The sequence below is a fragment of the Oryctolagus cuniculus genome, chromosome 13 (genome assembly GCF_964237555.1).
Source record: "Oryctolagus cuniculus chromosome 13, mOryCun1.1, whole genome shotgun sequence".
NCBI classification, from domain to species: domain Eukaryota; kingdom Metazoa; phylum Chordata; class Mammalia; order Lagomorpha; family Leporidae; genus Oryctolagus; species Oryctolagus cuniculus.
The window spans coordinates 36,970,955-36,982,748 of NC_091444.1; the positions used below are offsets into that span (position 1 = coordinate 36,970,955).

At 42.5% G+C, this 11,794-nt stretch overlaps 1 pseudogene; it reads right to left on the reverse strand.

The window, feature by feature from the left end:
• Positions 1 to 11,329: 11,329 nt before the first annotated feature.
• Positions 11,330 to 11,794, reverse strand: LOC127483540 (cytochrome c oxidase subunit 4 isoform 1, mitochondrial pseudogene; annotated as a pseudogene).

The following is an 11,794-nucleotide window of genomic DNA, read 5'->3' on the forward strand; positions in this document are numbered from 1 at the left end:
GACGGAGGCTGGACGTGGGGCGCGGTTAAAAAGCAAACTATCACTTTACCCGAGAAATTCACTGTGTTTGGTTTGTGCTGTGCGCAATACTACTAGTGGCTCTCAGAAGGTAAATGCATGCATAGTCTTTGCTTCCTGGAAAGTTCTCTTGTGTTTTAGTGTTTCGAGGAATTTTGATATGTATTCACTTCTCACACAGTCTACTTGGAGTTAAAATTATATTTCTCCGAGTTAAAATAAAAGATGCTTGCAGCAGTACAGTTCCACTTAAGCACTCGGGTTCCATTCCTGGCGGCTCCACTTCCAATCCAGCTCCCTGCTGATGCTCCTGGGAAAGCAGCAGACGATGGCCCAAGCTCACGGGGCTCTGCACCCACATAGGAGATCTGGATGAAGCTCCCCGCTCCAGGCTTGGGCTTGGCCCAGCCCTGGCTGTGGGGGCCAATCCAGAAATGAACCAGTGCATGGCAGATCCATCTCCCCCCTCTCTGTAACTCTGCCTTTGAAATATATTTTAAAAAAATAAATCTTTTTTAAAAAGATTTATTTACTTATTTGAAAGGCAGAGCTATAGAGAGGCAGAGAGAAAGAGAGAGGTCTTGCATCCCCACTGGCTCATTCTCCACTTGGCCACTACGGCCCGAGCTGCGCCGATACGAAGCCAGGAGCTTCCTCCCGGTCTCCCAAGCTGGTGCCGGGGCTCAAGGACCTGGACCTTCCTCCACTGCCGTCTCAGGCCATAGCACAGAGCTGGATGGGAAGTGAAGCGGCTGGGACTCGAACCGGCGCTCATAGGGGACGGCACCACCTGCCACGCCACAGCGCCGGCCCCCAAAAATAAATCTTAAAAATGTTTTTTTTTTTTTTTTAAAAAAAAGGGAAGCAGCTCACGGGCAGCAGCTTAACTCACTGCACCACAATGCCATCCCCCATGGTCTTCCTTTAAAGGACGTGTATCACAGGTCGATTGTTGGTGGATTCTTTTGGTCGTTTCAGATTTGGTGTTACTCACTTTCAAAATGGGTCTATTTTAATTTTAAACGTAGTTCTTGGTTTTTTCTTTTACTCTTTTGTTTGTGATTTTTTTTTCTCTTAAGATATGGTTCTGTATTCTCAATCAAGTGCCCAAAATATCCGTGGAGCTGCTGCATTTTGTCTGAACTTAAGATCCAGTGTCTCCTGGTACTGGATGACCTTTATATTCATTCTGTGCCTTCCCTCTGCAGCAGGCAAACTCTGCTAACCCTTGCGGAGCCTCACAGGCCCATTTGTATTCACAGTGAATTCTCATACAGGCTTTAGTATTATACACAGATACACACCATAGCTCAAATATTCTACCCCATGGAATTCCAATCATTTCAACAACCTTTGATCATTTCCTTCCCAACTCAACAATACCACAGTTTACGTAAACATCTCCTCCGTGATTATGAAGTACACCTGTGTGTTTTGCTCTCTGCACTCATGTGCTGTTTATTCAATGCCTGAAGACGGTTGCTTTAAGTAATTTTTTTCTATTGTAATAATCTTTTATGGTAGGAAAGCAAGTAAATTATCAGTTGCTCTGTCATGGTCCAAAGTAGAAGTACTAAATTCCTTATATCTTTGTCCAGTAGTAGTGATAGAGGTAACCACCAAACAGGACAAATTACATAAAATCTCTAATATTTCACATATTCAACAATTTAATTGTCCATGGAATCCAAAATTAACAGAAGAAGTAAACCTCCAGATGGGTCTCTTGAAAATAAACTGACGGAAGAATCAGTGATCACTTAACTGAAGACATCTGTGGACCACAAACACATCATGGAGGAACAGATTTTGCTATGACATAATCTAGTTTTATAGCTCAATCATGGATGAACCATGTGGCTAACTTGCAGTTTAAAGGGGTCCCATCAGTGACAAGAAACATTTTTTAAACTGTTTTTAGTTAAATTGGAGCAAGACATCTCTTGTCAAAAGGCTTAAACTTTCCTGCCTCAGTTGTAAAAGCATGTCAGAAAATCCACATTAGATGCCATAAAAATGAACTGCAAGAGAAAAATGGTGCAATCTTAGTGAATGGGGATTGGAATCAAAAGGGTTTGCTGTCCTTAGAATGTTCTAAAATGTCAAGGCAGTTGCTTGTGTTTAACTGTGAACAAATAAAAATTTATTGTTTTGCACTGAAAAAAAAAACTGACTAAAGTTTCTAAATTGATCATACTTAAGTAATAATATATATATATTTTTTACTTATTTGACAGGTAGAGTTATAGACAGTGAGAGAGAGAGACAGAGAGAAAAGTCTTCCCTCCATTGGCTCATTCCCCAAATGGCCAAAGCCAGGAGCCAGGTGCTTCCTCCTGGTCTCCCATGCGGGTGCAGGGGCCCAAGCACGTGGGCCATCCTCCACTGCCCTCCCCGGGCCACAGCAGAGAGCTGGACTGGAAGAGGAGCAACCAGGACTAGAACCCGGCGCCCAAATGGGATGCCAGCGCCGCAGGTGGAGGATCAACCAAGTGAGCATGGCGCCAGCCCCCAAGTAATAATATGTTTTACCAGTATCTTTATCTACATGAAATCTACAACAACTAGACTTTTCCCTACAATCCAGAAGATAGTATCTTATGATATTCTAATATATTAAATGATACTTCTGAAATTATTACGACAGTAATGAAATATTCCATCCACAAATTAAAACATTATTCCCAACTATTTTGAAAAATTGTGTCGTTAGCTCCCACCCAAAGATTAGCTCCACCTCAAAATGCCCTGGAAAAGACATCTGTTAAATGGCATCAAGTTAAGTACATCAGTTTCTTTTCACTTTGACATAACAGGATGCCAAGATTTCTAGTACTAAATGCACACCTTCTACAGTGAGGAGATACTGGTCTTCACAATTAGTGACTTCTTGGTAAGATATCATACAGCCCATTCTAGCCATATTAAAAATTGTTTGTGCATGTATTCTGCTGATTTTTAATTACAAACTTTCTCTGTAAAGAGACAGATAGTAAATATGTTGAGATTTAGAGACCATACAGTTGATAGCAACCTCTTCTGCTATGGTAGCACAAAGGTAGCCATAGACAACATGGAAACAAATGAGTAAGTCTGTGTTCTACTAAAATTGTGTTTACAAAAGCAAGGGTCAGGCTGGATTTGGCTGATGGACCACAGTTTGCTGACCATTTCTGCTGAGTGCCAATTAATGTTTACACTCACAATAGAAGTTTTGCAGGGCTTTATGCACAGATACATTCAATATGAATGAATACAATTTTAAATATATGTAATCATATTAGTGGCAATACTTGTGTCCAAAAAGATGGACTAAAAAATAATTCCTGATGTATCTGACAGTAATTAACTGCATACTTTAACATGCGATCAGTAGATGTCAATGCTAGGAATAATTTTGCTGTTGTTAGTGGAGAAAACTGTTCATAGTGGAGCATATTAGATGAGCCAACATGAATGAACATGTATATTTAATTGCAATTATTGTGCTACTGACTCTACATACCCAGTTTTAACCTAAATTCCCCTAGGTTCTAAGTAAGGAATATACTTTTATTAAAAACGAAGAAAAAATTCCATGTCAATTCGAAGTAATGTAAATTGTATCAGTGGTTTGACTATAAATATACACAGAAAAACAAAACCTCTCATTCAGACTTAACCTTAAGACACAGATGCCAGTGTTCTGGCTTAGCAGGTTAAGCTGCCACCATCCCATATGGGCAGGGGTTTGAGTCCCGACTGCTCTACATCCAATCCTACTCCGGCTAATGTGCCTAAGAAAGCAGCAGAAGATGGCCCAAGTGCCCGGACTACTGTGTGGAGTTCCAGGATGGAGTTCCAGGCTCCTGGCTTCAGCCTGGCCCAGCCCTGGCTGTGGCAGCCATTTGTGGAGTGAACTCGCAGATGTAAGAATCTCTCTGTGTGTCTCACTCTCTCTCTTTCTCTGTAACTCTGCCTTGCAAATAAGTAAGTAAATCTTTAAAAAAAAATAAATACACAAGAGGGAAAATGTGAGACTATGGAAGTCAAACGACGTGAGACCCCTCTTGGAGTTAAGAAAATATAAATTCAGGGGCTGGCGCTGTGGCATAGCAGGTAATGCCACCCCCTGCAGTGCCTGCATCCCTTATGGGTGCCATTCAATTCCCAGCTGCTCCACTTCCGATCCAGCTCTCTGCTGTGGCCTGGGAAAGCAGTACAAGATGGCCCAAGGCCTTGGGCCCCTTCACCCGCATGGGAGACCCAGAAAAAGCTCCTGGCTCCTGGGTTTGATGGGCGCAGCTCCAGCCGTTGCAGCCAACTGGAGAGTGAAACAGCAGATGGAAGGCCTCTCTCTCTCTCTTTCTCTCTCTTTCTCTGTCTTTCTCTCTCTTTCTCTCCTCTCTCTGTGTAACTCTTTCAAATAGGTAAATAAATTTTTTAAAAAAAGAGAGATATAAATTCAGAAATGTGAGACCTCCTCTAAGATCTTCTTAGCTTTAAGTGGAAAAAAATGGTAAAGCAAAGTCACTTGGATATAGAATAGCTTTGGGATTTCTTTTGGGGTTTTTGTTTTTAAAGATTTATTTATTTATTTGAGAGGCAGAGTTACACACAGAGGGAGAGACAGAAAAGTCTTCCATCCACTGGTTCACTCCCCAAATGGACACAACAGCCACAACTGGGCCAACCCGAAGCCAGAAGCAAGACTGTTCTTCTGGGTCTCCCACGCAGGTGCAGGGGCCCAAACAAGTGATCCATCTTCTACTGCTTTCCCAGGCCACAGCAGAGAGCTGAATAGGAAGTAGAGCAGCAGGGACTTGAACAGGCACCCATATGGGATGCCAGCACTGCAGATGGAGGCTTAACCCACTGCGCTTCAGTGCCAGTTGCAGTTTTTTGTTTTCTGACACTGATGTCATAATCTTTTCCTCTTAGCTCATAACAAAAGATACAGAATGCAGAATATTAGGAACTACAAGTGCTTTGTTAACTGATCAGATTTATCATTCATCTTAAGCAGTGCATCTCAAAATGGGGAGGTGATACCATTCCCACTCAGGAGAATTTGGAAATGCCTGTTGGCAACTTTCATTGTGTTACCATAACTAAGGGTGCTATTAAAATTCCATAGCTAGGAGCCAATGCTGTGGCATAGTGGGTGAAGTTGCTGCCTGCAATGCTGGCATCCCATATGGGTGCTAGTTCATGTCCCAGCTACTCCTTTTCTGATCCAGCTCTCTGTTGTGGCCTGGGAAAGCAGTAAAAGATGGCCCCAAGTCTTTGTGCCCCTGCACCACGTAGGAGACCCGGAAGAAACTCCTGGCTCCTGGCTTCAGGTTGGCTCAACTCCAGCAGTTGCAGCCATCTGGGGAGTGGACCAGTGGATGGAAGACCTTTCTCTGTCTTTCTGCCTCTGCCTCTCTGTAACTCCATCTTTCAAATAAATGAATAAATTAATAAATAAATAAATAAATCCATAGCCAGGGTCAGAGATTATATGTTTTGCAACTAGTAGAAACATCCAACCCAAAAATCCATTAGAGCTCTATTGAAAAACATTCATGTAAACAATTAATGTGCTCTGGGGCTGGCCATGTGGCGTAGCGGGTAAAGCCACCTCCTGCAGTGCCATCATCCCATATGGACACCAGTTCAAGTTCCAGCTGCTCCACTTCCGATCCAGCTCTCTGCTATGGCCTGGGAAAGCAATAGAAGATGACCCAAGTCCTTGGGTCCCTGCACCTGGGTGGGAAACCCTGAAGAAGCTCCTGGCTTTGGATTGGTGCAGCTCTGGCCATTGTGGCCAATGGGGGAGTGAACCAGCAGATGGAAGACCTCTCTCTCTCTCTCTCTCTCTCTCTCTTAGCCTCTCCTCCTCTCTAGGTGTAACTGTGACTTTCAAGTAAATAAATAAATCTTTAAAAAAAAATCCCTTACTGAACTGCACCTGTGTTTTATTGCCATTTTATTATTATCCATTTCAATGTCATTCTTCATTTCTTTATGTTTGTCAATAATAAAAAATGTATTTAAGATAATTGTAAGCAATAAAATCATGACTAGTGAAGAAGCTTAATGATCACTTGTCACTTGTACTTTTTAAATACTTGATATGAAACACCAATGGAATTATCAGATATCACAACAAAAAAATCCTGATCATACACACAGGGGTCTTTTGAAATAGCTTCCTCTCTTCAGTAAGTACCAATGGATCTTGGTCAAAAGTATTTTAAATCCTGCAAACACAAGTATAAACTTTACTTTTCTTTAAAATAAGTGTATATTAAATAATGTACTGGGGCTGACACTGTAGCATAGCAGGTTAAAGGCACAACCTGCAGGTCTGGCATCTCATATGGACACCTGTTAGAATCCCAGCTGCTCCACTTCTGATCCAGCTCCCTGCTAATGCTCCTGGGAAAGCAGCAGAAGGTGGTTCAAGTGCTTGGGCCCTGTGCCTACGTGAGAGACCCAAAAGAACCTCCTAGCTCCTGACTTTGGCCTGGCCAAGCCCGGTCATTGTGGCCATTTGCAAAATGAACCAGCAGATGGAAGATTTCTTTCTCTGTCTCTGCTTTTCTCTCTCAGCAACTCCACCTTTCAAATAAATAAATCTTTTTTAAAAAAGAATACTGATATGGTATGAATCTGGGTACTAATTTTCAATCCCTGCTCTGTGTAGCTTTGGCTATCTTTAAATGTGCCTAGGCTGAACTGAGATGTGCTGTAATTATAAAATACGTATCAGATTTCAAAGACTTCATATAAAATAAAGTAGCTCAATAATTTGAATTGACTATACATTGGCATAATAGTATTTTTGATACATTGGGTTAAACAAGACATATTATCCAAATTAAGTTTACTTGCTTTGGTTCACATTTTAAAATGTGACTTCTTTTTTTTCTTTTTTAAAGATTTATTTATTTATTTGAAAGAGTTACATAGAAAGAGGAGAGGCAGAGAGAGAGAGAGGTCTTCCATCCAGTGGCTCACTCCCCAATTGGCCACCTCAGCCAGAGCTGTGCCAATCCGAAGCCAGGAGCCAGGAGATTTCTCTGGGTCTCCCACGTGATTACAGGAGCCCAAGGACTTGCGCCATCCTCTACTGCTTTCCCAGGCCACAGCAGAGAGCTTAATCAGAAGTGGAGCAGCTGGGACTTTGAACAGGAGCCCATATGGGATGCCGGCACTGCAGGTGGCATTCCCACCCCACCAGCTATGCCACAGTGCTGGCCCCAAAATAAGACTTCTTAAAAATTTAAATTACTGGTGCTGTGGCATAGTGAGTAAAACTGCCGCCTGCAGTGCCGGCCTCCCATATGGGCACTGGTTCGAGTCCTGTGTGCTCCACTTCCTATCCAGCTCTCTGCTATGGCCTGGGAAAGCAGAAGATGGCCCAAGTCCTTGGGCCCCTGCACCAATAAGGGAGACCAGGAAGAAGCTCCTGGCTCCTGGCTTCAGATCAGCACAGTTCCAGCCATTGCAGCCATCTGGGGAGTGAACCAGTAGATGGAAGACCTCTAACTCGTTCTCTCTCTTTGCCTCTGCCTCTCTGTAACTCTGCCTTTCAAATAAATTAAAAAAACTTTTTTAAAAAAATTTAAATTACTTAGGTAGCTGGTATTATATTTCCTTTTTTTAGTTTCCTCCCTCCTTCTACCTTTTTTTTTTTTTTAGTTTTTGTGATTAGATATTTTAATTTACATTACAGTAAAAGGATTAATACTTAGTGGAATAAGAATTTTAACAAGTAAAAAGCAAAAATGCCCTAGTTTGGCCCGCGCCATGGCTCAATAGGCTAATCCTCCGCCTTGCGGCGCCGGCATACCAGGTTCTAGTCCCGGTCGGGGCGCCGGATTCTGTCTTGGTTGCTCCTCTTCCAGACCAGCTCTCTGCTGTGGCCCGGGAGTGCAGTGGAGGATGGCCCAAGTGCTTGGGCTCTGCACCCCATGGGAGACCAGGATAAGTACCTGGCTCCTGCCTTCGGATCAGCGTGGTGCTCCGGCCACAGCGCACTGGCCATGGTGGCCATTGGAGGGTGAACCAACGGCAAAAGGAAGACCTTTCTCTCTGTCTCTCTCTCACTGTCCACTCTGCCTGTCCAAAAAAAAAAAAAAAAAAAAAGGCATAAAAAATAAAAATAAAAAATGCCCTAGTTTATTGGGAACATACACAACAGCTATAAACAATAATTGAATGGAAAAATAATCATTTCATCCATATAGTTTTGTTTTGTTAACTCATAATTTACTTCAATGAAATAGAACAAATGACAATGTAACATCTAAATATTTCCTCTGTGGTACAAGGAGCAGCCAAGACAGAATCCGGCGCCCCGACCGGGACTAGAACCTGGTATGCCGGCGCCGCAAGGCGGAGGATTAGCCTATTGAGCCATGGCGCGGGCCAAACTAGGGCATTTTTGCTTTTTACTTGTTAAAATTCTTATTCCATTAAGTATTAATCCTTTTACTGTAATGTAAATTAAGGTCATTTAGACTTTAAGCCATTTTCTCTCAACAGTTTATGCTCAGGAATATTTTTATGCAGATTGTAATGTAAATAATTGTACTTTAAGGCAGGAGCCGCGGCTCAATAGGCTAATCCTCCACCTGCGGCGCCGGCACACTGGGTTCTAGTCCCGGTCAGGGCGCCGGATTCTGTCCCAGTTGCTCCTCTTCCAGTCCAGCTCTCTGCTGTGGCCCGTGAAGGCAGTGGAGGATGGCCCAAGTGCTTGGGCCCTGCACCCGCATGGGAGACCAGGAGAAGCACCTGGCTCCTGCCTTCGGATCAGCGTGGTGCACCAGCTGCAGCGCACTGGCCGCAGTAGCCATTGGAGGGTGAACCAACAGAAAAAAGGAAGACCTTTCTCTCTGTCTCTTTCTCTCTCACTGTGCACTCTGCCTGTCAAAAAAAAAAAATAAAATAAAATAATTGTATTTTAAATATTTTTGTACTCTACTAGTTACCACAGATCAGGGAGAACATATGGTATTTGTCTTTTTAGGACTGGCTTATTTCACTAAGTATAATGATTTCCATTTGCATCTATTTTGTTGTGAAAGACAGGATTTCATTCTTTTTTACAGCTAAGTAGTATTCCATACCATATATATATATACTATGATTTCTTTATACAGTTGATGGACATCTGGGTTGTAGCTATTATGAATTGTGCTTCAATAAACATGGGGGTATGGATAACTCTTTCATATGCTGATTTCATTTCCTTTGGATAAATTCCCAGAAGTGGGATTGCTGGGTCATATGGTATATGTGTTTTCAGCTTTCTGAGGTATCTCCATACTGTTTTCCACCATGGTTGTACTATTTTATATTCTCACCAGTAGTGGGTTAGGGTACCTTTCTCCTCACATCCTGGCCAGCATTTATTATTTGTTGATTTCTGTATGAGACCCATTGTGGTTTCGATTTGCAGTTTCCCCGGTGGCTTAGTGATCCTGAGCATTTTTTCATGTGTCTGTTGGCCATTTGCATTTCATCTTTAGAAAAATCTGGCATCATATTTCCGTTGGACAGCACTGTCGTAGGGAATCTGTGAGAAAGAAGGAAATATGAGGTCATGTTTAGATTCTATTTAGTCATTCTGGTTCGATGTCATTCCTCGATCCTCTTAGATATTCCACACCACTTCACATACCATGTAGCTCTAGATAGAAATGACTTTCAGACTGACTTTTCTGTATGCAATTGCTCAGTGTCCACACTTGAGTACAATCTTCAAAATGGTGTTTATATCCACGTTTCTAATTTTATACCACATGGATCAATAAAAATCCTGAAGACTCAGGAGGTTTGTTTTAGCTCTCAGTGTATGGTTGGCTGAGATGTTATCCTCAAAAAGGTGTTTTCTCCTTGGCCCTCAGCGTCTCCTCCAGGAGGTGCTTTGGTTCTTTCGAGCACAGCTTGGAAGGTTGTTACTGGCCTTGCTTTTAGGGAGTCAGTTTCCAGCCTAGGAACTGTCTAAAAATTTCCCATTGTGATGAAGTCATTGATTCACAAGACTTGTTTCACCATCAACCATCTCAATTGTCTGTGTCAGCCTGAGATGTTGCTGTTTAATTTAGACAACATAAACAATCATTTTATATATGGTCTATTTTCCTTTTTCAAAGAAGACTAGAGTTTTAACCTTAGTCCCAATGTTATAGACATGGAATCAAAAGCTTAGAAGAGTTAATGGCCTGCCCATTGTCACACAATTAGACTGCTAATTCTTAGTCCAATCTTTTGGATGGCATTCCTTGCCTCTGCTGTTTTCCTGGTAGGGAAGTAATTCCTCTCTGAAGGAGAGACCTGGACAGACGCAGTCTACACTGTGGAAACTGAGTTGCACAAACCACACCCTGGAGTTTGTTCTGCATTTGTTTCAAAGCATCAAATATTTGACTTCATTGGAAACAGTGCCAATGTAAATTTGACAGAACCGGAAACAGGAACTTTTATATACGCCTATATGTTTGTGGCAACTTCAGATGTTTGAGTTTCTTTCTGTGTACAATAGAAATTGGAATAATATTTGCCAGGACTAGACAAATAGTACAAGCTGGTAGAAAATCTTGCCTTTTATGTGACTTACATCCAGTAGAATATACTGTTTGACATGAGTTTTCAAAGAAGAGATTTAACCCTACTGGTCATTTTGAACACAAACCTCTGTTCTCACTGGCTTTCTCCCTGGTTCCCACAACAGGATGTTTGCTAATTTCCACTTCCGTTACATGACCCCTTAACTTCAAGTTTGATAGCTTTCTATGTTTTTATTCTATTAAGTCTAAATTATTATGCTTGATTTTCAGAGGCTTTCATTCTTGCCATCCAAATTTGTTTTCCACTACTCTCATAGAATCCTTTCACTCTAGTAAGATTAGGTCTCCTTACTGATCTTTAAGCATGTTTTCTTTATCATTAATTAACCTACTTAACTGATTTGAAAGGCAGCAAGAGAGTGAGAACTCCCATCTGCCAGTTCACTTGCCAAATGTCCTCAACAGCCAGGGCTGGGCCAGGAGGAAGCCAGGAGCTGGGAATTCATTCTGAATCTCCCATGTGAGTGCAGGGACCCAACCACTTGAGCCAACATCTACTGCCTCCCAGAGTGTGCATTAGCAGAAAGCTGGAATCAGGATCAGAGCTGGGACTCAAAGTGAGCATACTGAGCTGCATCTTTTTCTTTTTTTTCACATAAACTGGTCATTGATTAGGATTAGTACTGTCTGGCATAGGGGTTACCAGTAAATACTTGGCATTGCAAGAGGCAACAGAACATAGGAAGGCTCAGATCCACAGCAGCAAGCTCTTACTTCTTCCACTCATTCTTGCCATAGTCCCACTTGGCAGAGAAGCCCTGGATGGGGTTGATCTTTGTGTCTAGCAGCATCTTGGTTTACATGGCCATCCACTCTTTGTCAAAGGTGTGCAGGATGGGGCCGTACACGTAGTGCTTCTCCCAAATCAGAAGGAGGCCGTGAAGCTGATGAAGAACAGGGCTGCGCCCACAACTGTCTTCCACTCATTCATGCCCCTTTTCACCTCAGCAAAGCTCTCGTTGAACTGACTGCAATACAACTCGATCTTCTCATCCCTGGTGAGGCAGACGGTTGCTTCACATGGGCCATGTCGGGCAAGGGGTAGTCAAACGCCGATCCACATAGCTTGGGAGAGCATAGCCCTTACTCTTTACAGCATTTCCATGTGAGCGCACACACACTGAGGTGGAAATTGCACACTTACCAATTAGGCTAAATACCCTGGTGGCCAACAT